Here is a 26226-nt window from a genome sequence, read left to right as displayed (position 1 = left end):
TATGCTGGTGAAGTGTTTTGTGGTACAATTCTATTTCTAGACTATTTGTTTATTTAGTGGTGGCTTTTTGTTTCACTCAGAGGTAGTACCATGTGCAAGCATTTGATGAGCCTGTCTTCTTAACCAAAGTAAAACCTGAGTTTCAAACATACTTTGAAAGGCTAACGGATACTAGCCAAAAATCAGAGAGGTTTCCCCCTACTTGTACTCACAGAAACTTGAGAAGAGATAAAGAATCATAGCTATTTCCTTTATCATTAATGTCTGTCCCTAACTTAAAATCGCCTCTAATCAAATGCAGTAGGAAGCGTGAGCATATCAGGCATCCCTTATCGTCATAGTTACAGAGGAAGCATGTGATCAGCTCCACCAAATGAGAACCCTAAAAACTGATTCATGAAACACGGTAAGGCTGAGGCTATGTAGACATCAACCAAAAAATAGAAACTTTGTTGCTTCTCTAAAAATACCAGACCACAAAAAGCTAATACTTCATATTTATACTTTAACAAATTAGCTCTGGGAATAAGTGGGTAAAAAAACATAATTCTTGGCTTTACTTAATTTTTGTACCATGAGCTAAACTATTAGTTTGGACATATCCAAAGAAGACCTTTTTATCCTAATCATAAAAGTACAATTAAAAAAGAAATAATCAGTTATTAAATATTTACTCTTAAGAGATACAGAATAAATAAGGTATAGATCTTGGTCTTCAGGCGCTCATACACTAAGGAAATCAAACATACACTTGTGGCATCATTTGAGAGTAATGAAAATCGACCAGTGAAGATAATTTTGGTAAAAATCCAGAGTGGGAAAACAAAACAAATTCAGCGCAAAGAGTTAGTATAAGAAGGAGGCAAACTTGCCTAAGACTGAGACACAGTCCACACTATAACAGTGTTTCTAAAGGACCAGCCCTGCATTTATTTAAGCTGAAAAGTAGGACTGGAATAATTTCACATTCTTTCCCTGAATTTACTACTTTCCTATGGTTATCAGAAAACCATCTTCAATCCTATGGTACCGTATGAGGAGCTGCTGAACTTAGAATGCTAGGGAGTTTGAATGGCTTCTTATTCCAAATTCACGTACGTACTTTTTAATATTCCCTTTGACTTCCATTTGCACAAATTCTATCTAGTGAGAAGTAATGAAGCAATGAGTAAAGGAAAATACCACCAGGGTTGTTGAACAGGCTTCATGGGGAGAATGTAGACGCCAAGGTCAGCAAGAAGAGGCACACAGTTCCCATTCTCTCCTCATCCCAGGGATGGCTGTGCTGGGGGCGGGGGAGGGCTGATGCTGCTGGCCATCCTCCCTGACTCTTCTCTAGGGAAGGGGCACTGCCCTACCATCTCCTTAGAGAAGGGCGAGCCCAAAACAGCCTTGGATGAGAAAATACCAGGCAGGACGTTGGCCCCAGACATCTGCCTAGAAGTTCCAGCTGGAGGTGAAGCTCTCTGCTCATATCAGCTGACACTCCTGGACACCTTGCAAGGTGTTGGATTCAGGTTGCTGCATGGGCAAGTAGGGAACAGAGTTCTACGGGAAGTCGGTTTGGTTGCAGGCTCTGCCACTAGACAACAGGGAGCCTTTGATCCTGGTTTAAGTCTATTATTAAGCAACTGAGCTCCAGGCACTTACTGGACAATCCTCCTTGCTTTGCGCATTTATTTGAAAGAAGTAACTAGGAGATACTTCATAGCTGCATAATTGAAGGCCGGAAAAGTGCTCTAGTCATTTTTTAACCTCCAACAGGCAGCACGCTGCTGAGCACGCCATATGCGTTCTAACAAACCTTTCCTGAGTAGTAAATGGACCTACAGCATGGTTACTCGGTCATTTTGCTCCCCCCACCACATCTTATGAGCCAATATCACAACAGAGCTAGAGCTGTCTCTGATGCAGCAAGATGTGACCACACAGCAGGAGGAGTGTTCTCTGTTGGCCTTTGTATTTGATAAGTCAGCAGATGAACTCAACACCGCTGTCTTTTCATCACTTACCTTTGCATTTTCCCTTGGGAGAAGCCTGACACTGCTGTGTTGGGGATCATACATGAAAATAATAATGATAATAACAGCAAGAGACATTCACTGAATACTCACTGCATGTCAGCCACTACATTGACTGCATTACTTGTGTTATCTTGCTTAATTTTTCCAAGAAACCAATAAGTTATTATGATGTCGTATTTTACTATAAAGAAAACTGAATGGAAAATTAGGAATTCAAACTTATTGTGGCAACTTTGTTACTCAGCCTTGGCACTATCTGGTGAAGAAGGCTGTAGACCAGAGTTAGCCATAGGCAGTTAAGCCATAGGGTTGGTGACATTTTCCTCTTCTACATCTCCAAAACCAGAGCTCCATGAAAGCAAGGATTTTATCTGCCTTCCTCCCCAATCTATCCTCTGTGATGAAATCAAGGCTTGGCAAGTAGTGCATGCTCAATAAAATCATACAGTGAATGAACCCTGCAAAAGCTTCCTCTTCCAGAATGACAGAGGTATGTAACCAGCCCATTGTGCAACGCTTGGTGGGGGCAAAAATGGTGAAAAAGGCAGAATCTGCATTTAGGTTTACCCCACTTCCACTCCTTTGTGAACTCTGACCTGCAATACCTGCCGATTTGGGATCCTTCCCTTGCCTCTCTCAACATTTCTTTGTAGCTGGGGAGGGCATAGAAAAAAGAACAGTGAACTTAGAATTAAGAAAGTCTCCATCAAAAACCCACGTCTACCATTGCTCAGCTATGTGAATTTATGCAAATCAACTGAGCTTTCTTAGATTCTGCAAAGGACACTAATCCCTAACTCATAGGAAGTTGAAAAAATTACAAACTTCAAAGCCATATATACATGTTAGGTAATTATCACTGACAAATTATTGCAAAGGATCTAATGAACTAGCTCAAATGAAAGTATTCATTGGTGACAAACATTTAAGGTATAGAATTTACCTGTTCTCTGTGTTGTTCAAATCAACCCAAATAGGCAGCCATCAGCTCTGACAACATATTATGTGCAACCTACAACACTATTGCACTGCTCATCCATGAATAAACATAACATCATCTGGGAACCTAACAGATAAACCAATCCTCGAGTGGTTCAAGCACATTTGTAGGTGCTTCAGTGCAGGTACCAAGGTCAAGAGAGACTGTACAGCTCTGGGAAATTAAGCCCATTCAATGGAAATGACTTTTCACTTGGCCCCCACTCTCATCCCCTCCCACAGACACTCTGAAAAACATGATGCCAAATAAACGAAAGATTTTTTGGTTTTTGTTTTGTTTTGTTTTGTATTTTACTTACTCAAGCCCTGTAAATAATCTCAAAGTAACAAAAGACGCACTGGGAATTCAGAGAAGAAAAAATGTGTCTCCTTATTTTTGACGTCTCCTCTAATCAAACAGAAAAGCTGCTGCTTTGCTTGGGGAAACTGGCACAGATTGCACTGCACTCCCAAGAGAGCTCTGGGTGACAAATATTTAACACACGGGTCAGCTGTAACTCTCTGGTGCATCAGTCACTTCAGACAGCCAAGCAACATCGTCGCAGAGGTCCTGCCCACAGGTCATCGGGGCTTCTCCGCCTTGTCTTCAAACACCAGGCTGTTTGTTTATAGCCTCCTTCATATTAAGACCCTCTTTCCCATATAGGTCAAGGTAATGGGTGGCATTTGATTTAGTTTGTCTCTATTGATCTGATTCAGCCTCAGCCTCACACTCCCTCTCATCTGGCTGTAATTTCATCGTTGACATATATTTGCTCTTCATTTTTCTAACTGGCTTGTGTGCCCCGCCAACTCTATCAAGCATGGCCCCCAATTTGTCTTATAAATAAGAAAATTGAGTCATATTTCCTGCTTGCATCAGATTTTACTGCCAGCACTTGCATGTAACTCAGGGCATCTCAGTCAGACCTCCCTCAAGCCGATGGCCCCAAATATCACTGCTCCTGACACAGCTGACTAATGCCATCTAGGCAAAGTGGTGTGTGAGGAGCAAAATCCTGTGTGGAAGATGTGATCTGGGCTTCAGGACCAATGCCACATTCTGGTGGAGAGCTCCAGAAACAGACATGTGCATTGTTTTTCCATGGCCATGGCTAGATGCCCACGTCCCTTCTGTCCTCATCAAAGAAGAAAGAGCTTGCAAACCAAATGAATACCATGATTGAGATAACTTGTGCCTGGCCTACAAAGAAGGGAGGAAATCCTCAAGATTAAAACTAAGGAGGATTAGCAAAGGGATGAAACACCACAGTTTAAAAACCTTGGGGACCCACACAAACATGTTGGTATTCAACCGAGAGGACTTGGAAAGAATCCAAGAGGAGAGTAAATCCTACTCTCGACCCTTCACTCCAGAGCAGTTATCTCGTTTTAAAGACTTTCCATGGAAGAAAATTCAGTTATTTACACAGTAGATCCACAAGTAACATTCATATTAGGCAACATTAATATTGACATACTATACTTACTCTTATAGTCAATTTATTTTCTTCTCCTAAGAGCTAATCCTGTAGTATTTAAGAAACGTCATTCAGTGAGTTCTTCCTTCAAGGCTAACCTTACCATCATGTGTTGCAGTTCTACTCTCTATTCCGCTTATTTTCCTCAGATGAGATGGTGCCCGTTTTATCATCATCATGAATGCCTTTTCAATACCACAAATCAGAACATTGGCCTCTCTCTAGTCCTTTCTTCTTTTAGTTGAGTTGCTTAAGTCCTTGCTTCTTTCCTTATGAGCCCTTTTCTCTACTTTCATGCTGACCTTCATGTCCTGGATTCTATGCAATTTCTATGCAATAACCAGAGGACAACAGAACATTCTGGTAAGTTCTAGCTAATTTGGAAATAATGAGAGTCTCTCTTGGGTTGCTAATTCTTCATTCCTACTAGTTCTTCCTTGGACAATCCTTGGTTTTCCTGGGTGTTGCACAACATTGCTAATTCAGGTTCAGCTGTTCAGTGTGCAGATATAGGAGTCCCTCCCTTACCTGCGGTTTTGCTTTTTGGGGTTTCAGTTACCCATGGTCAACTGCAGTCTGATAATATTCAATGGGAAATTCCAGAAACAAACAATTGGTAAATTTTAAGTTGTGCACCCTTCTGAGCAGCGTAGTCAAATCGTGAGCTGTTCCACTCCATCCCGCCTGATATGTGAGCTGTCCCTTTGTCCAACATCGCCATGCTGTACATGTTCCCCGCCCATCAGTCACCTAACAACCATTACACTTAGCAGATCAACGCCCATGGTGTCGCAGTGCTTTGTTCAATTACCCCTTGTTTTACTCAAGTGCAAGAGCAGTGCTGCTGGCAATATGGATATGCCAAAGAGAAGCTGTAAAGTGCTTCCTTTAAGTTAAAAGATATGTATATAGGAAAAAACATAATATATATAGGGTTCATTACTATCCACAGTCTCAGGCACCCATTGGGGGTCTTGGAAAGTATCCTCTGTGGATAAGGGGGGACTGCTGTACCAAACAGCATATGAAAATTCTATTAGCTCCACATAAGAAATATGAGCTTCCTTGCAAAACAATGATGGGTGAGCCTTTCCCTTTACTCTTAGCTCCCCAATGCCAACTGCCTTCTTGTTTTTTACTGACAACACACACTCTCAAAAAAAAAGATCGAAAACTCATTCACAAGTTCACAACACTAAAGCGTTGCCTCTCCTTGAGTGAGTACTGTTTTAACAGTGTCCTAAGCTTTATCTAAATCAGTGTGCCCCCTACGTGGGAGTGTTTGGAGGACAAAATGGGAAAGGCCTTTCCTCTAAGGTCATGCTAATTTTCCTTCCATGTTATGTCACTTCTTTTCAGGTGTCCACTTGGTTCCAATCCCTTTAAATGAATGAGGTCCATGCCCACAAGATTACATTGGAACTTATATGATGCCACTATGGGTGGCAATATTCTTTCTGCTCTATCTCTGCTCTTCTCAGCTTTCCTGGTCTCAGGACTTCATATGGAGTTGATTGTTTACAAAAATGGCCCCAATTTTCTACCTCTCTCTGTGCTCACAGCCTTTGTAATGTGACTTTGAAACTCCTCCCATCAAGAGATGGAGTTTACTCCCTCACCCTTGAATCTGGATTGGCTTTGTGACTTACTTTGCAGCAGAAATGACAATCTGCCCAATTCAAGCCTAAGCCTCAAGAGGTCTTGCAGTCTTCTGCTCACTCCTGGAACCCCACAGCTACTGTGAGAACAACCTTCTGGCAGATGAGAGACAACATGGAGTAGAGCGGAGTTATCCCAGCTGAAGCCACCTCAGACCAGCTAGCCGCTATCCAGCCTGCCTATTAACTACAGATGCACGAATGAGTCCAGCTAACATCAGCCAAGCCTTGTCCCAATTGGAGGAACTGTCCAGCTGAGCCACCAGTCCTTGAAAAATAAGAAATTGTTGCTGCTTTAACCCACAATGTTTTGGAGTGGTTTATCATGCAACGATACTGATACACACCCCATGCCTTGGTTCCTATTCTCTGCTTGATCACTCTAATGCAGGATCCAACGAGAAACTTTCTCTCCTATATTTGATCCCTGGCACTGTTGAAGTATATAACATCTCTTGTCTGGTTTCCTGCTCTATAATGTTGGATAAAATGTACACAGATGTGGATCCATCTCGCTCCATGCTCTGCCTCACAGGAGAAAGGACTGACACCAAGACCAAATGGCTCCTTTCTGTCCTCCCTCCACAGCTCCTGCAGAGTTGTTCTTCATTCTGCATTTCCTACTCCTGGGCACATCACCTCTAACTGCTTAGTTAGTACCCAAGCCAAGACCTAGGAGTAAACCAAGGCCCCCTCTCCCTCACCACTTTGAGACCAAGTACTTCGTTTCTACCCCCTTATCATCTTTCATAGCCACACGTTCCCTCATTTCTATTCTCAATCCCAGAAGTCTCTGCCCACCAACAATCAGTACCCACATGGCAAATTCTCAATAAATATTTGCTGAGTGACTCTCAAGGATGACTGTTTCATCAACTCATATCTTTCTGTGTAAGTATTCAGATCACCAAGAAAACCTTGTGAAATATAAGTGGTTTTATACCTTACCTTGCATTCTCCCAAATCAAGAAATTGTATTGCCGTTGGGTAATTTTTTTAATAGTGAGTCACATGATGTAAAGTCTAAATGTATGCAGGCTTCATTAATGTTTACTATAAATTATGAGTTGAGTACATTTGGGTTTGATATAAGTATTGTAGAGGAATCAAATGCAAGGCAAATGCACAAGAGAGAGTGGGGCTCTTCCTGTCAGGATCCTGTCTATTTCTCTAAAGCAGGGGTGTCCAAACTGCGGCCCGCAGGCCAACTGCAGTCCGCAATCCATTGTTAATTGGCCCACAGAAAATTCCAAAAATATATTTAGTTTACTTAAATAAACCAGGTGAGGCAATATGTACTTCACCTCCAGTGAGTGGCCCGGCTGTTTGTCTATTTTACCGCATATGGCGCTTGGAAAAAACGTTGAAAAATGTTTGGACAACCCTGTTCTAGAGTCATACATTTTTCATGTTTACCTTCAACAGCTCCAAATTGTGCCATTAATGGCATTGGTTTCGCATACATTACCTGCCCCTACCCTGCCCTGGCCACAATCTCATGCACACAGTACGATGGCTGCAGGGGGTGCACTTTGGAGAGCAGAGACGGTATTATTTCAGGTATGTGGGTGAGCAGCACCCTGGGTATGAAACACTGCTGCTTCCCGAGCCTTTGAAGCCTCCCAAACGGCTCTGTGACCAGCAAAATGCCAGAAGGAGGGGGTCCTGATGTTTAAGGTTCAGAGCTGAACACTGCAAACCACCCACTCCTACCTTCTGTGCACGGTACTCGCTGACTGCTAGGATCAGGCCTTCGCCTGGGAAGCAGACCACAGAGCCGCAGCCCTTGCTGGGGAGAAAACATTGAGTATCCCAAACTGGCTCTGCGGGATGAGCTTCGATCCTGACGTGTGTGGTTTTGTGACACTAAACATCTGAATAACCTTGTCACTCAGGAAACAATGACTGGAGAGCAATGCCTAAGCAACTGGGTGCCAAAAATGAAGGCAGATGGCAGTGGCTGACACATGGGAGGAAACTCCAAGGCCCAAGCCCTCAGAGCCTTAGAGGGCTGCTGTCCTTCATCTTCCCAAGCTCAGGGCTCAGGACTCGCCCTTCCAAACCTGACGTTTTCATAGAGCTGCACAGGTTACTCAATACTCCCACATATATTTTTTCAATAATCCTCATCACAATACTGTAAGTGAAGTATAATTACTATTATTTTCGCCTTTTGGAATGAAGATATTAAGACTAAGATAAAGTAGTAGATTGTCCAATGTTACATAATAATAGTAATATGGTTACTATTTATTGGTCACTTTCTATCTTAGATTTATTTTCTTTTGGCTTGATAAAAACCTTGCTATGTAGGTTGATTTACAACCATTTTACAGAGCAGGAAATAGTACCAGGGAAGTCAACGTCAAGCGACTTCTTCAAGGTCAAACAGCTAGGGCGTGTCAGAGGTTGGATTTGTACCCAAGTCCAGCTGACTCAGTCTGTGTTTGTTTGATTTTAGCTCACTTCCTCTAAGTTTCTTCAGCCTGTGGCCTTTGGGCACCTGAGAATTTAGGGAAGGGTCTAGAATCAAAGCTTTATTCCTCTGACCCATACACAACGATTTTCTCCTCCCCCTTCCCCCTGGGGGAGCTTGTAGCCAAACTTGCCCATAGTCAGCTGCTGCATTAGGTAAATCCGAATATTCTGACAGCAGTGTGACCTGCCAACATATTCTCCATAGGAAGAGATGGACATCATCAAAATGCCAGATCTGACTATGTCCTTTGAGTTGGGCCTTTTCATCTTTGTCGCACTAGGCTTGAGAACAGCTTGCTTTTGGGTTTTCCATTGAATTTACCAACATGCTTGCAGACAGAAGGATCTTACTATTTCCACCCCATGTGAATAGCCACTTATTTAGAAAATAAAAATTCTTGGTCTTTCCCTAGAAGATTCTGGTTCTCTGCTTACCACTGGTGGCAAAAATTCAAAGCAACAGCAATGAATATTTGTTGAGTGTCTGCCAAGTATTAGTCATTGTACTAAGCATTTTGATACTTATTTTATTTAATTCCCATAATAACCTCATAAGGTAGTTATTGTTTTTATTTTAGATGTTAGCTCAAGAAACAAAGAATTTCCCTGTGATCATACAGCTAATAAGTGGTGAACTTGAGAATCGAACTCAGATTTTCTGTGACAAGTCCAAGTCTCAGTGTTTACTCTGATAAAAAGCCGTGTAATTTAATAATGTGCATTGTCTAAGATTCTTAAAAACAGTCATGCTTTTTGACCCCAAATTCTACTTGTAAGCATTTATTACTAAAAAATCAGAGGTAATCTTGAATATGTATGCATAAGTTAAAACACAACAGTTATTCTAATTACAAAAAAAGAAAAAAAAACTTAAATGTCTAGTACCAAAAATATTTAATATCTTTTAAATCTGCATTGTTTAATATATGCAATCATGTTTTTAAAAATATAACATGACATTTAATGATATGAGAAAATACCAAAACTACAATAAACAGAAAAACACAAAATAAAAAATTGAATATGGGCTTGTGTTATAAGATGAAGTCTGTGAATGCTCACTTCCCCATCAGTGTCATTATCCAGGACAACGGGTTTTCTCTTGACACCTGCAGTTTCTTGGGTAAAAAAGATATCTGCATGGTTCAGATCAGGCCAGGCATTGCCTGTATCTCAAGCCCAGAAAGATGAGTTAATACTTGAAATAAACAACATTGAACTTGTCTCAAATTCAGCAAACCACAACAGTTAAAAACAAGGGTAAGAAAAATTTTGGATGATATCTATGTCTCTGAAAAAGGAACAGTTCGGTAGACTGATAAACAAGGTCTAAGAGGTGTCTGGCTACAGAAAGAAGCCGGATGATTCCTAAGACCTATTTATGATTTTTAAAGATGCAATAAAAGCCCTCTATTGATTTGGAAGGAAAAACTGTATATATACTATGATCTCAATTTTGTCCAAAATAAAAAATTTATATGCATACATTAAAAAATTATAAGTGAATAAAACATGCTAACTTGTAATCATCTCTTTGTGAAAGAATTATGATTAACATGTTTTTTCTTAAAATTTTCTATATTTTCCAAACTCTCATCAATGAGCTTCCAACATTATTACATAATAGAAATAAAAACTATGCCATTAAAAAGAGAATTCTTACCATTATCTCAAATCAGCAGAAGTCAAGGTGGCTCAGGTCCAAAATGCTGCCAGGAACACCCTTCTCTGCTACTCCCCAACTCAGGGAGCAAAGGACACAGGTGTTAGAGAGCATAAAGATCTAACTGTGTGATCTTGGATAAGTCACATTACCTCCCTGGGTCTCAGCAGGCTTTGCTACAAAATGAGCAACCTGGATTGGGGAGCTCTGCCCCAGGCCTGGGCCCACAGCCTCCCTCAGTGGCCTCAAGAGAGAACGGCCTTTCAACATGCAGTTAGAGCTGGCCTTCCCCCATGCCTGAGGAGAAAAATATTTATGAATTACTCTCTAGTTTAGAAATGGATCTCTGTCTGGGAACAAAGAATTACAAACCCCACTGGCCAATTAGAGTCCATTATCAGACACTGTAGCAGCTAGCTCAGCCTGGTGGTAATTGTATCTGCAATAACAAGGCTGTGAGGGACACTTTAGGCCATTTGCTATGTGAATCAATCATCATTACGGTCTAGCAGCAGAGTGGACGTGGAAATGAGCCCATGTTATCAATGACCGATTAGAGTAAATATCCATCAAGAAGCTCATGGGGGTGGGTGGGGATGGGGGAGGACACAACAGGTGCCCTGGGTCTCTCTCAGCTCACTGATGTCACAGGTAACCCAGGAAGATGACCCTGAGACACCGCTTGAAATTCTGTTTAGGGTCCGTAGTAGGGCTTAGTGACTTTAAATAACGCCGATTCTGCTTGGCAATGACATGCCAATTTCATGTAAATAACTGAGTATCCTCCCACGGATGATGGGAGATTGAGTTTACTATGGTCATTAATGCCCTAGGACTGCTATAACAAAATTTAGGGGCCTTAAAACAACAGTAATGTATTATTTTCTGGAAAATAGATGTATGCAACTAAGGAGTCAGCAGGGCCACATCCCCTCTGGAGCCTCTAAACAGTCCTTCCCTGCCTCTTTCAGCACCTGGTGGCCCTGGGTGTTCCTTGGGTTGCAAAAGCATAACTCCAGTCTATGCCTCAGTCTTCATATGGCCTTCTCCTCTGTGTCTCTGTGTGTCCTTTCTTCTTCTTATATGGACATCAATCATTACAGTAGGCTCCACCCTAATACAGTATGAGTGCATCTTAACTTGATTACATCTGCAAAGACTCTGTTTCCAAAAAGATCACATTCGGAGGTTCTCGGTGGATATGCATTTTGGGGGGATACTATTCAATGCACCATACTCTGATATGGGGCACTCTTTGATTGTGATTAGTTACCTTTCAGCTCAGTCTTACCTGTGATACTAGTAGATAGGTCGATAATAGCTAATTCTGAAACAGAACTTACTGTGTGCCAGACATATTCTAATCTCTTCACATATATCAACTCATTTAATTCTCACTATGAGCAAGTACTATTTTTATCCCCATTCTCCACGTGAAGAACAGAGGCACAGAGAGGTTAAGGTCGTGCTTCTAAAGCCACACAGTAAGTGTGAAAGTCAGCACTTGAATCAAGGCAAACTGGTTCTGGAGTCTGTGTTCTTCATCATCCATCTTACCTCTTAAGAACTTATAGAATTCTTTTGGATATATACCCAGAAGTGGTATTACTGGATCAGATGGTAGTTCGATTTTTAGTTTTTCTGAGGAAACTTCATACTGTTCTCCATAACACTGCACGATTTTACTCCCACCAACAGGTACAAGTGTTCCAATAACCACATCCTAACCAACACTTCTTGTTTTATTTTTCTGGGTTTTATTTTAAATTTATTGGGGTGACAGTTGTGTTATATTCACAATGGAACACTACTCAGCCATAAGAAAAGATGAAATACTGCCATTTGTGACAACATGGATGGATCTTGAGATTATTACGCTAAGCAAAATAAGTCAGACAGAAAATGTCTAGAAACATATGACTTTACTCATATGTGGGATATAAAACTGAAAACAACAAAGGGAAAAGACAAACAAAGAAACAAAAACTCATAAACAACAGTTTAGTGGTTACCAGAGGGTAAGGGAGCAGGGGAGTGGTAAAAATGGAGAAAGGGTTTCTTGTCTTTTTTTTAAATAAAAGCCATTCTAATATGTGTAAAGTGATATCTCATTGTGTTTTATTTGCATTTTCCTGATGATTAGTGATGCTGAGCATCTTTCCATGTACTTGTTGGTCATTTGTATGCCTTCTTTAGAAAAAAAAATGTGTATTCAAATCTTTAGCCCATTTTTAAATCAGATTATTAGTTTGGTTTTGGTTTTGACTTTGGTTTTTTTGCTGTGGAGTTGTGGAGTTCTTATATGTTTTGAAAATTAACCCCTTATCTAATACATGGTTTGCAACTATTTTCTCCCATTTCATAGGTTGCTTTTTCAGCCTGTTGATTGTTTCCTTTGTTGTGCAGAAACTTCTTAGTATGCTGTAATTCTGCTTGTCTATTGGTGTCTTATTACATTTACTTTTGATCCAATATCCATGAAACCATTGCAAAACCAACGTCATGAAGCTTTTCTCCTGTGTTTTCTTCTTATAGTTTTATGTCTTACATTTAAGTTTTTAATCCATTTTTAATCCAACTGATTTTTGTTTGTGGTATAAAATAGGGTCCAATTTCATTCTTTTGCATGTTGATATCTAATTTTCCAATATCATTTTTTGAAGAGACTTTCCCTTCCCCTGAGTATATTTGAGACCCTGGCTGAAAATCTGTTGATCTTATATACATGGGTTTATCTCTGGGCTCTTTGTTCTATTCCGTTCGTCAACGTGTCTATTTTTATGCAGTACCCTTCTGTTTTGATTACATACTGTTTTGTAATATATTTTGAAATCAGTAAGTGTGTTGCCTCCAACTTTGTTCTTCTTTCTCAGGACTGTTTTGACTATTTGAATTTTAGAATTATTTTCATATGAATTTTAGAGGTTTTCTTAGAACTATTATTTTAGAATTATTTTTTGTATTTCTATAAAAAAATGCCATTAGCATTTTGATAGGGGTTGTATTGAATCTATAGATTGCTTTGGGTGGTATGGACATTTTAACAGTATTAATTATTCCCATCAATGAACATGGATGGCTTTGTATTTGTTTGTGTCTTTACCTTCTTTCACCAATGTCTTCAGTATACAAGTCTTTCACTTCCTTGGTTAAGTTTATTTCTAAGTATTTTTTTTCTTTTTAATGGTATTGTAAATAGGATTGTTTTCTTAATTTCCCTGTCTGATTGTTCCTTGTTAGTGTATAGAAATGCTACTGATTTTGTGTCCTGAAACTTTACTTAATTCATTAATTCTAACAGATATTTTTTATGGAGTCTTTAGAGTTTTTTGTATATAAGATCATGTCATCTGCAAACAGGTAATTTTACTTCTTTCCTTCTGATTTGGATGCCTTTTTCTTGCCTAAATGCTCTGGCTAGAATTTGCAGTATTATGTTGAATAGAAATGATGAATGTGGGCATTTTTTTCTTATTCCTGATCTTAGAGGGAAAGCTTTCAGCTTTTCACCGTTGAATATGATGTTAGTTGTGATTTTGTTATATATGGATTTTATAATGTTGAGGTACATTCCATCTATACCTAGTTTGTTGAGTATTTTTATCATGAAAGAGTATTGAATTTTGTCAATGCTTTTCCTGTATTTGTTAAGATGATCATGAAAAATCAAGATCTTAAAGGTATAGTAATACCTCAATGTTCACTATTCACAATAGACAAGATGTGGAGAAAACCTAAATGTTCATTTATGGATGAATGAATTAAAAAAAAAAAAGTAAGGAGGGTGGGGGTGGGGGTGGGAGATGAGGGTAAGGGGGATCGAATATATGGTGATGGAAGGAGAACTGACTCTGGGTGATGAACACACAATGGGATTTATAGATGATGTAATACAGAACTGTACACCTGAAATCTATGTAATTTTACTGACAATTGTCACCCCAATAAATTTAATAATAAATTTAAAAAAGTAATATATACAGACAATAGAATATTATTCAGCCTTAAAAAAAATAAAGAAATCCTGGGCAGCCGGATGGTTCAGTTGGTTATAGCGCGAGTTCTGAACCACAGGGTTGCCGGTTCGATTCCCACATGGGCCAGTGTGCTGCGCCCTCCACAACTAGATGTTTTGGAGGGCACAGCTCGCTGGCCCATGTGGGAATCACTGAGCTTCCGGAGGGGTGGTCGGATGGCTCAGTGGGTTAAAGTGCAAGCTTTTAACAACAAGGTTGCTGGTTCAATTTTCACATGGGATGATGGGCTAAGCCTCTTGCAACTAAGATTGAAAACGGTGACTGGACTTATAGCTGAGCTGAGCCCTCCACAGCTAGATTGAAAGACAACGATTTGGAACTGATAAGCCCTGGAGAAACACACTGTTCTCCAATAAAAAAATGTTAAAAAATTAAAAATATAAAAAAATAAAGAAATCCTGCAATATGCAACATGGATGAACCTTGAAGACATTATGCTAAATGAAATAAGCCAGTCACAGAAGGACAAATACTGTATGAGTACCCTTCTATGAGGTATGCAAAATTATCAAACTCATAGAATCAGACAGAAGAATGGTGATTACCAGAGGCTGAGGGAGAGAAGAACATGAAGAGCTGCTAATCAATAGACATAAAGGTTCAATTACAGAAGAAGAATAAGTTCTGGAGATCCACTGTACAACATTGTGGCTATAGTTAACAATACTATATTGTACCCTGAAAAATATTTTAAAAGGGTAGAGTTAATGTTGTGTTCTTACCACAATAAAATTAAAAATATTTAAAAGAACTTACATAGCTATTCTTGACATTTTCATACATTGCTAGAAATGTGCAGATTGATGAAACCCTTTCAGAAAGTAACTAGGCACTATGTGTTAATAGTCTCAAGAATATCCATATGTGTTTGATCCAGTCATTACATTTTGGCATATTCTTTTTTTTTTAGTTGAACTATATAAAACCTCTATCACAAGATGGTTATGACTGTGTTGTTTATAATAACAAGAAGAAATGTTTATATCACAATTTTAAGTAAAATCTGAGATGTAGGGCAGTCAATATAATGTTCTTGACTACATCTTTAAACAATAGAAAAAAATTACCTTAAAAGGTTCATAGCAGCTCTTTTAGAAGAACTGAATATTTTTTTCTTTCTCCTTTGATATACCTTTTTGGATTTTACAATTTCTAAAATAAGCATAAATTATTTTGTAATTGAAAAAAAGATAATATGAATATTTAAATGCAAATGAGTATTAATAATAATGTAAGCAGTATTCTTGTGGAAGGACTGAGGGGGAAAAGAGAAGGATGATAAGTTCTAGTTGTGGCCTTTACATGAAAGATCTCCTAGAATTCAAGACAGGTCACAGTATATGGTCTCCTGGAAGCTCCAGCATTTATTCAATTCTGAATCAGTGAATATTCTTTTAATATACTAAATTTCAGGTTTAACAGTGGTATATGCTACACAAACATCTGTTGAATGAATGGATAGACATCTGAGCTAAAGAAGCACACGGTATAAACAAATGGAGAAGTTGATGCATAGGGAAATTAAATAAATGGTTTGAACAGAAAATGAATAGTTTTCTAAGGGAAAAGTTTGAAGCCTTTTTCTTCTTTGTTTCCTAGAAATCTTTGTTTCCTGGGAAGCTAGAGACATAGTATCATTGACTCCAGTTTGCAAGGCTGTGGATTGTTTTACCTCTTCAGCTATAGATGATAGAGCCTCAAAAGAGATTAAAAAAAAAAAAATCATTAGGCTGAGGTTCAAACCAACAGAAATTAGATTGACCTAAATCGATGCCCAAAGACATGGTTTTCCCTCTGGATAAATGCTGAAATGAGAACCTAGTTGATTTAAAGGACAAACTGCCCTTCAGTTCAAGGTATCAAGAAAGTTTTCATCTATACACAAACCTTTACAAAATAAGCCCCTCACTCCAACTTTCTGACGTAGAAAGACTTCTGCTTATAACCACAGAGCATCTGTTAGCAACCAGGATGGTTTTGTGGCTCTGAGTTAGGACACAGAGCTCAAAGTTTGGGACCTATTGAACAAATCAGATTGCCTCTACCATGGGTGCTTTGAAGTTTATTCCTGAGTGTAAAACAGACATTCCTATCTTTTGACTTCTAGGAAAGTCAAAAGTTACTGAAAAGTGTATGTCCCTTAGTCATATGCTTATTCACACTCTATTAATGACCCAGAGAACAGAGGCCTGTTGTGTCAGAACAGGTGAAGACACAACTCTGCCCATGGTCTGAAGGTGCAGTCAGACACAGGTGACCAGGAGCAGACTGGCAGGTCCTAGGACCCCTAGCTATGGCAGTTTCCCAAGTGGTCTCTCAGGCAACTCTGCTCAAGGTATTACACCAGTGCTTCAGGGCACCAGTGGGGAACAGATCTGGGCCTGCATTCGTGGACAAGTAGTGTGGCTGTCCCATTGCAAGGAAAGGGCTAACCCCATCAGGTGAAGGCTGATTAGAGCTGCACTTCACTGGCATGGCCATTTGACAAGCTTGCATTCATTCATTCAACAAAATTTTTGGAGGGCCTTTATGTGCTAGGCATTAACTCAAGTGTTAAAGACACCAAGCTCCCTCCCAGTCTCCTGAGAGAGACAGAGACATAAACCGACAATTACAATATGTGCATACTGGATTGGGGTAGGTGCGTAACCCAAGCTGGAAGGAGATTGGGTAAAAAATATTTCAGAGAAGAAGATGGTTAAACTGTGTCCTGAAATTCCATGCTCCCCTGGAGCAGAGACCAGGGAACCCCAGAGACAGAAGAAAAGTAAAGTTGCACTACCTACATATGCATAGAGTATGAAAGGAGCCGTTTTTCTAGGATTGCTACGGGTACAGTTGCTCCACTCTTTGGGCCTCTAGAACCACAGGACCTACTGGCTGCATGCAGATAATAGGGTTTATGGTACAGAATTTGATCTTTGCTTTCATGTCCCCAGAGAGGTGGGACAAGTGCCTATAATGCCAGGCCCCTTGGCAGCATTTGCAGAAACCGCAGCCCATTACTAGAAAAACAATATCATCAAGACTTGTAAACTGTGGAAACCATAGTTTAACCTGGTGATTTGGGGTACATGCTTTATTGCTCACCCGGTAGCAGTGCTCCCAGTATTATTCCTCAGTCTATGCTTTCCACTTACTGGATAAAAAGAGTTTGGCTTCTTAATTCTGTTGCTTGGCTGATTGTTGGGTTTTAGATGGAGGAGTGAGGACCTTCAGATTTTAGAACTGGCATCCGATGTATGTTCAATTTTAAGAGAAGGACTTCATTCATCTGGTTAAATGAGCTGTGCCAGTTGCATATATTTTATAACTGAACTAAAACAGGCCAAAATTGGCAAGATTTTGGAGTTTACTGGAAAAAAACTAAACTAAATATTTTCAAATTATAAAAGTGGGTAAAAGCAAAGATCTGCACTGGGTTCGAGGGGTTTATAAATGTAGGGTTCTATGGGAAGTGGTGAAGAAGTTAATTATTCAGCTCAATTCCTTCGAAATATGCTGTCTTATGAAACCAATGGTGATGGTGCACCTTGAATTATTATATAAACAATGCATTCTGAAAGGATGTGTTCCCTCTGAAACCACAGGGAGGACCTTCCATTGAGCCCTGGTAGATTAATGCTGTAGGCCTCGAGAGGGATCCAAGTCCTCTGAAAGGGCTGGGGAGAACCAAGAGCCTATGTGAACATGGTTTTTCTTTCCTTTCTCCCTAGCCTAGGAATACCCCATGGTTAATTTTAGAGTCCACTCCAATTCATGAACTCAGAACCCAAACCCAAATTGAACCTCCATTTGCCAATTATAAAAATACTTTTCTTAAAAATTTTCAGAAGTCCTCTTGAACAATAATTTTCTTATGAAATATGGTACTTAGAAAATCACATCTTTATGATTTTGGTTCCAATAAGCAGAAGCCCCAAAATTATATTTCCCCTCAGCCATAAAAATAATTGAAATCTTACCATTTCCAACAACATGAATGGACCTAAAGGGTATTATTATATTAAGTGAAATAAATCAGAGAAAGACAAATACCAAATGAACTTCACTTATATGTAGAATCTAAAAAACAAACTAAGAAACAAACTCAGGTACAGAGAACAAAGTGTTGATAGACAGATGACAGGGGGGTTGGGGAGTTTGGTGAAAAAAGTGAAAGGATTAAGAAGTATAAATGACCAGTTATGAAAACAGTCACAGGGATATAACGTACAGCATAGGGAATCTAGTCAATAAAATTGTAATAATAACTATGTATGGTGTCAGATGGGTACTAGATTTATCAGGGTGATCATTTTATAAGCTATATAAATGTCTAATCACTATGCTGTACACCTGAAAGTAATATAATATTGTACATCAACTGTAATTTAAAAATAAGTTTAAAAAATAAATAAATTTTAAAAAGGAAGAACTGGAGGCAAAAATTAACTGGGGACGTCAAATCCACGTTGTATTAAACATAATATTCAAAACATGATTCTTGGAATCCAAAATGCCTGCATTATTTGCCCTTCCCAAGCACGAATCCTGCAAAGAAGACAGATGGAAAAGCCTCCTGGGTGTCAGGGACATCCATTTTAAGGGGATTTAGAAAGCTCTGATGTCCAAATCTGCCGACACGCTTCACATCATCTCAGAAGACAGAGGCAGAGCCACTGCAAACAACATAACACCTAACTCTCTGCTCTTGTTTCTGCAGAGTCTGCAATGCTGGGTAGGGGTATTTCCTAGGACTTAATCATTGTTACAAGCTTCTCTGATGAAGAAATGTGCTGTGGGGGAATCCCATCTTTGCACAGTGGAAAACAAAATAAAGGATTTTATCTTTAAAACACTTGTTTCTGTATGTATTTTAATGTCAAAGGAAGAAAACATCAATTATCCAGGGAAACGAACTGGAAGCTGCAGTTTCACAGCTTCCAGGAAGCCAAGCTGTCTGCAGCAGACAAGTCCATTTCTTTTTTCCCCAGCAAAGCAATTACTGTCCTCCTCTCGTTGTCAGGTGCTTTTGTCACATCTGACACACCAGTTAGATGACAGAGAATGAGCAAAACAATGAGCCCTTGGCACAGGGGCCCCCTACGTCTGCTGGCACCAGGGTGCACGGGATAAACACTCCACTTTGGCATTAGAAAATTAATCTTTCAAACACAAGTATTTTGTCACAGTTCCACTCCTACAAATGACAGAGAAAAGAGGGAAAGAACTCTGAGGCCTATTTCCTCATGAACATACTGAAGAAAGATAGTCAATAGAAAGATATTTCTGGGGTCCTTGTTTATGGGTGCCCTCCAAAACAAGTGGCCAGGAAGAACAGCTTTGGGAATATGACAACATGGGAATGTCAGGCACTGGTTTTGTTTGTGCCTTTGTGACACATCTTTTCTGCCTGGGATGATTATGACCAGTGGCCGTATTGGAGACAGAATAAAGGCACGAGCCCAGGAAGCTACCTAACATAGCAATGGAGGTAAGCAGGAGGCATTCAGATGGAAATCACTGTAGGAAAATATCTGAAGGCCACCACAACCATCTTTCTAGAATAAACTGTTTTCCTTTAAATGGCCTGGCGTTGTGAAATCGAAAGTTTCCCAGTCTGGTCTCAGGGAAATTCTATCCAAGTTGCTTAGCAAAGGAGACTCAGAACCTCAAAGAACAAGGCAGGCTACCTGTTCAGGACTGTCCCACAAGCCTGCTGGTCACTGAGAGTCTGGGCCACCTACGGCTCCCTGTAATCATGAAAAGGTGTGCTGTGACAGATATGTCCAACAAAGGACTTGTAAACCAGAATATATTTTTAAACTCCTACAAATCAGTAAGAAAAAGATGATCAGGTTTAAAAATACGAGCCAAAGACTTAAAACAGCACATCACAAAACAAGGTACCCAAATGACCAGGAGGCATATGAAAAGTTACTCAATAGCATTACTCATGACAAAAATGTAAATTAAAACCATAATTGAAATCCTAGAAAATACCCACCTCATGTACACACACACACACACACACACACACACACACACACACAATCGTAAATAACCAAGATTAAAAAGACAGAAAACACCAGATTTTGGCAAGAATGTGAAACACTTGAGACCCTTCTGCACTGCTGCTGGGAGTGGAAAATGATACAATCACTTTGGAAAACTGTTCGCAGTTTTATCTAAAGACAGATATATGCAGAATTCTGACCCAGCAATTTCACTGATAGGTATAAATCCAATAGAGGTGAGTGTTTATGTCCAACAAAAGACATGTACAAGACCGTTCATAGCAGCTTGAATCATTATAGCCCCATGGAAATGATCCGTATGACTGTCAATGATAGAAAGAATCAATTGTAGTGCAATCATACAATGGAGGACTACAGCATAATGAAGAAAGAACCACTACAGAATGAAACAGAGTGAACAATATGTTGGATGAATGAAGCCAGACAAAAGCAGTCCATTACATGTGTGATTCAATTTATATTAAGCTAAAAAACAGCCCACACCAATCTATGCTGACAGAGGTCAGAATAATAGTTACATTTTGAAGAGAGATACTGGCAGTGAGGGCACGGGAAGGAGCCTTCTGAGATGCTGAAAAAGTTCTCTGTCTTGATCTCAGTGGTGGTTACAACGAACGCATACATGTGTGAAAACTCATTGAGCTGCATACTTAAGATAAACGCACTTCTCTGGATGTAAGTTGTGCCCTGATCAGAAAGTTGAAAAGTACTGCCCTACTGTTTTTTCCTTCTTCATGTCCTCTTCAGCACTCCAGCCTTGCGTCTACCATGTTATGTAGAAATTATATGTTTATCTATTGTTTGTAAGTTTCTCTCAGACAGGCGCGCCATGTCTTAGTAGTCTATATTTCTTTGTTGCATAGCACAGTGCTTGCTATGAAAAAGTTACTCAATGAATATACGTTATACTATTCTAAAACACTCCAATCTAATGTCCTTTAGACTCTCAAGCATGCATAGTGACTTCTACCCTGTGCCTTACATGTTAGACCTGTAAATAAAGAATGGAAGCCAGCCTGGCTAATTCTTTCCACTTCTCAAGGTTTCAGGTGAAGAAAATATGTCGAATTCTCCCACATGTTGTGGTACAGTATAAACCAGAGGTTCTCAAAATTGAGGAGCATAACACTGAAGTGCAGAACTTACTAAATGTACAGATCGCTGGTCCTACACCCAAAGGTTCTAGTTCACTAGGTCTAGGAAGGAGCTCAGTTTGCACTCCAGAAAGTTCTGATGGTCCACACTGCAAGAAACACAGGCTTAGACACAGGAAACTTCTAGCTTTGTCGAGATTATAGGACACTGAATCCTAACTGAATACAGGTGGGCTGCGCTAAATGTCCCCCCACCTAAAAGGAGACCACCACAGTTATAGACTGTGCCCCCAAATACGGGTATCTGGTGAGTCTTTCAGAAGAGGAATTTTCTGAAAACACCTGGATGAAGTGGACCCCTGTGATCCATTAGATTCCACTTTTCTTTGGAGACCAGGAGGCATATAACTTTTTTAAGTTATCTAAGAACACAGCCATTATGGCTGAGAGTCCCCTTCTGAGATAATGTGTTACTAGGTATTGGGAAAATAAGGACGCTCTGTGAGGTTCAGTGACAGATTTCTCTTTTAAAAAGTGATATTCAGGGAAATGTTTGCCAATTTCTCTCTACATAGAGATCGTAAGGTCATAACACAGACTGACAAGGAACTGAAAACTCTAAATCAAGACTGGCACATTGTCCCCAGTTTACATCAGTAAGTTGAGAATGAATTGCCAGATACAAGTTTTTTCTTATGGTGAATTATTTTATCAGTTAAATGGTGTTTTGGGGAAAAATATATAAGAACAAGGGAGATCTATCAGTGTAACAGTTAAGATTCTCTCCTCTAAGCATGGGCTGCATATATATAATATATGTATATATGTGTATATGCACGTGTGTGTGAGAGAGAGAGGGAGAGAGAGAGAGAGAGAGAGAGAGAGAGAGAGAGAGAGAGAGAGCATTATCAAATCCTGCAAGCAGTGGATTATAACTTGACCATAAGTACAACTCCCTAAAGAAACTATTCAGAGTTTAAGGCCTCTTGCAATATATCTGGGTTGCAAAGCAAAGCCAACCAACAAACAAACAATAAATAAATAAATGGCAAACCACTTGCAAACACGAGGAATGTATGTCACATACGAGTATGTGGCCATCCAGGAAAATTTAGTTCAGCTACTCTGAGTGGAATATAACAAATTGCTTTTTAGTTTTGCTTTGTCATCTATTTTTTCCTTAATGCCGACAAGGAAAATGTTCTTGAGAAACGGTCGTTAATAGATAGTGACAAGTGGTTGCCTGTGGTCTAAGAAAAAGCCATCAATTACTGCCTTTGCCACTCTTTTAAATTCCAAAGGCAAAGAAAGTTCCATCATGCTGTATTGGTTTCATGGTTATTGAACGAAGAGGAAGAATTTTTAGATAAAACAGTTTGTTTTTCTTTTTGAATGAACTTATAAATACTTTCTACACAGACACTATAAAATTTCAGGGAATCTTTGAGCTTCAACTGAGCTCCCTATATTCCTTTGGACAATGGTAGAAATGACAGAACTGGGGTCAAATATGAATTTTCCTAGTAAGTCAGTAATGCTAGTCTCCTAGGAGACCCTGGCCTAGGTGTTCGGACTCCTTAACCTCTCCAGGTTTTCCTCCCGGCTCTGAGGGCCTTCCGAAAATGCTTTCTGGTCTCCAGACTCTGCTTTCCTGCAGATGAGAGAGAACTTAGGAGTTACAACGAGCTCTTTGGGGAGAAAGATCTGGAGTTCTAGGAAGTGAAATATAGAAATAAGAGTTTATCTTCTATGTCCTCAACCTTCCAAATTCTTTTCTTCTTCCTCCCATCACCACTCCATCCGCCATCATCCCCCATGACTTCAAGCATAGCCTCCAATCTCTATTCATACCTACCTCTGGATCATTTGGTAGCCCGAAGGTATAAATGACAGGTAACAGCATCCGATACTGCCCCTCACAGAGAATTATCATTTTGATAGGCGTAAATCAAAGGAGTGTTCTATCTTTAGAATTTAAGGAGAGAGGAGAGGTCCAAAGGGAGAAGGAAGAAGACTTGAGAGAGAAAGAGTGAAAGGCTGGAGGGAAGCCACAGAGATGGAGAAGCATAAATGAGAATCTACATGCAGTTATAGCTGACTCATGTTCTGGAACAAACGACACTTCTTCACGCAAGGATGTGCTTGCAGGCACTCCTCAGAGAGACCCAGCGCCCTGTCTAAAGCAGTACATGCCAATATACAGAAGGTGTAAAAAATGAATATGTATTTTAAGAAAGGAAAAAACTGTATTAAAATTGTAATACTCAATATATATTGATAACAAAAGATGAATGCAAGTCATGTGTATACATTTTTTTGACACTGCTGGTAGTCACAGCCTTTATTCTCCACCCTCGGAACTGCATTTTCTCCTTTGTGGTATTTATCACTTCCTGAAATTACAGTAGTCTCCCCTTATCCATGGAGGATACATTCCAAGACCCCCGTGGATGTCTGAAAACATGGGTAGTGCTAAACCCTATAAATACTGATTTTCCTGTACATACATACCTATGATAAAGTTTAATTTATAAATTTGGCGTAGTAAGAGATTAACAATAACTAATAGGAGACCAATTATAACAATATACAGTTGGCCCTTGAACTGTATATTGCATCGACCCCCATGAAGTCAAAAATCTGCATATAATACTTTGACTCCCCCAAAACTTACCTACTCGTAGCCTACGGTTGACTGAAGCCTTACTGACAGCAAACATATTTTGTATGTTATATGTATTATACACTGTATTTTTACAATAAAGTAAGCTAGAGAAAAGAAAGTGTTATTCAGAAAATGATAAGGAAGAGAAAACGTATTTATGGTACTTGTTTTTAAAAATCTGAGTACAGCTTTCTTTTCCTGTGGGAGCCACCAGGTTGAGAAGCGTCTCCTCTCCCCGCAGTGGGTGCGCTTGTCCAGTGACATTGGTGCATTCCAAAAAGAGGGAATCATTTGGCAAAAACGTCACTTTACCTGCTGTGTTTACAGTTCCCATTCGACCAGATATTGTGAAGTTGTTTGCACCAACTTGCACAGAAATAACAGGCAGCCCTGTGCTGTCAGTGAATTGGCAGGTCATCAAACCAGTGCTGAGCCGTGGTCCTGGGAGAGCTATGGCTCAAATTCCCAGCATTCAAGGCAGTGGGACTCATCACTCTGGCCAGGTGCTTTGGCAATATGTGTCATGGCGCCGCATGTTTGCACCAACCAAAACCTGGTGTCATTGGCACCACAGAGTGAACACAACAAAGAAGCGATACGCCATCTGCCCTGCCCTGGGGGCCTCGGCCTTACCAGCATTGGTCATGTCTAAAGGTCATCGTATTGAGGAAGTTCCTGAACTTCCTTTGGTGGTTGAAGGTACAGTTGAAGGCTACAAGAAGACCAGGGAGGCTGTTTTGTTTCTTAAGACACTTAAGGCCTGGAATCATATAAAGAGGTTCTATACCTCTTAACGAATGAGAGCTGGCAAGGGCAAAATGGGAAACTTGTATCCAGCGCAGGGGACTTTGCATCATCTCTAATGAGGACAACGGCATCATCAAAGCCTTCCCAAACATCCCTGGAATTGCTCTGCTTAATGTAAGCAAACTGAGCATTTTGAAACTTGCTCCTGGTGGGCATCTGGGCCGTTTCTGCTCTTGGGCTGAAAGTGCTTTCCGCGAGTTGGATGATCTGTGTGGCACTCGACGTAAAGCTGCCTCCCTCAAGAGTAACTACAACCTTCCCACACACTAGATGCTCAATACAGACCTGAGCAGAATCTTGAAAAGCCCAGAGATCTAAAGAGCTCTCCGAGCACCACGCAAGAAGATTCACCACAGAGCCCTGAAGAAGACTCCACTGGAAAACCCGAGAATCATTTGGGTTGACGCTAAACCCACATGCAGAGACCATGCGCCAGAACACCATCCTTCACCAGGCCGAGAATCACCAGCTCCTGTGGATAAAGCCACAGCAGCGCTCGAAGCCAAATCAGATGAGCAGGGGGTTCCAGGCAAGAAGCCAGCGACAGGGAAGAAAGGGGAAAAAGATGTTAGAGCTACGAAGCAGAGGAAGCCTTGGTGGGAAAAAGGCTGCAGCTACTAAGACACCAGCAGCTGAGAAGAAGCCCACAGAAAAGGAACCTGCGACATAAACTGAAATTTGTTCTGTAAAGGTCAAATCACTTTGGACAACTAATTTTGAATACAAAGTTGATTAAAGAAGTTAGAAACATGAAAAAAAAATCCGAGTATAAAAGGACCTGCGCATTTCAAACTGGTGTTGTTTAAGGGTCAACTATAATAAAAGTCATGTAAATGTGGTCTCTCTCTCTCTATCTGGTAACCAATTTGATAACCAAGAAGACTACTAAGCGACCACCAGACGGGCAGTGTATACAGCATGAAGAAGATGACAATGGGATGATTTATGACCTGACCCCGGAGGATCAGAGCAGGAAGATGGGAGATTTCATCAGGCTACTCAGAACAGAGCTCAATTAAAACCTTATAAATTGTTTATTTCTGGAGTATTCCATTTAACTGCAACTGCAGAAAGCACTACTGTAGATAAGGGGACCTACCATTTATTACATATTTATTTATTCCCTTGATTATTATCTGTCTCCTTCACTCTCTGAGTTAGGGCCCTCGTCTTGGTCACTGCTGACTACCCAGTGGCTAGAAGAGTACCTGGCACATAGTAAGTGCTCAATAAATACTAGTTGAGCTAATGAGTGAATGATGGATTAGCTGAATGGGTGACATCAGGCTTCTGTAAGCCACCGTGCCTCTGTGTTGGTACC

At 40.1% G+C, this 26226-nt stretch overlaps 1 pseudogene; it reads left to right on the top strand.

Annotated features, from left to right (window-relative positions):
• Window positions 1-25575, top strand: part of LOC109434129 (large ribosomal subunit protein uL4 pseudogene) — a 53435-nt pseudogene extending 27860 nt beyond the window's left edge.
• The last annotated feature ends 651 nt before the right edge of the window (window positions 25576-26226 follow it).

This window comes from Rhinolophus sinicus, chromosome 14, assembly GCF_057876585.1.
Source record: "Rhinolophus sinicus isolate RSI-liver-muscle chromosome 14, RSI-T2T, whole genome shotgun sequence".
NCBI lineage: Eukaryota > Metazoa > Chordata > Mammalia > Chiroptera > Rhinolophidae > Rhinolophus > Rhinolophus sinicus.
This window is presented reverse-complemented; position numbering and strand designations above follow the sequence as displayed.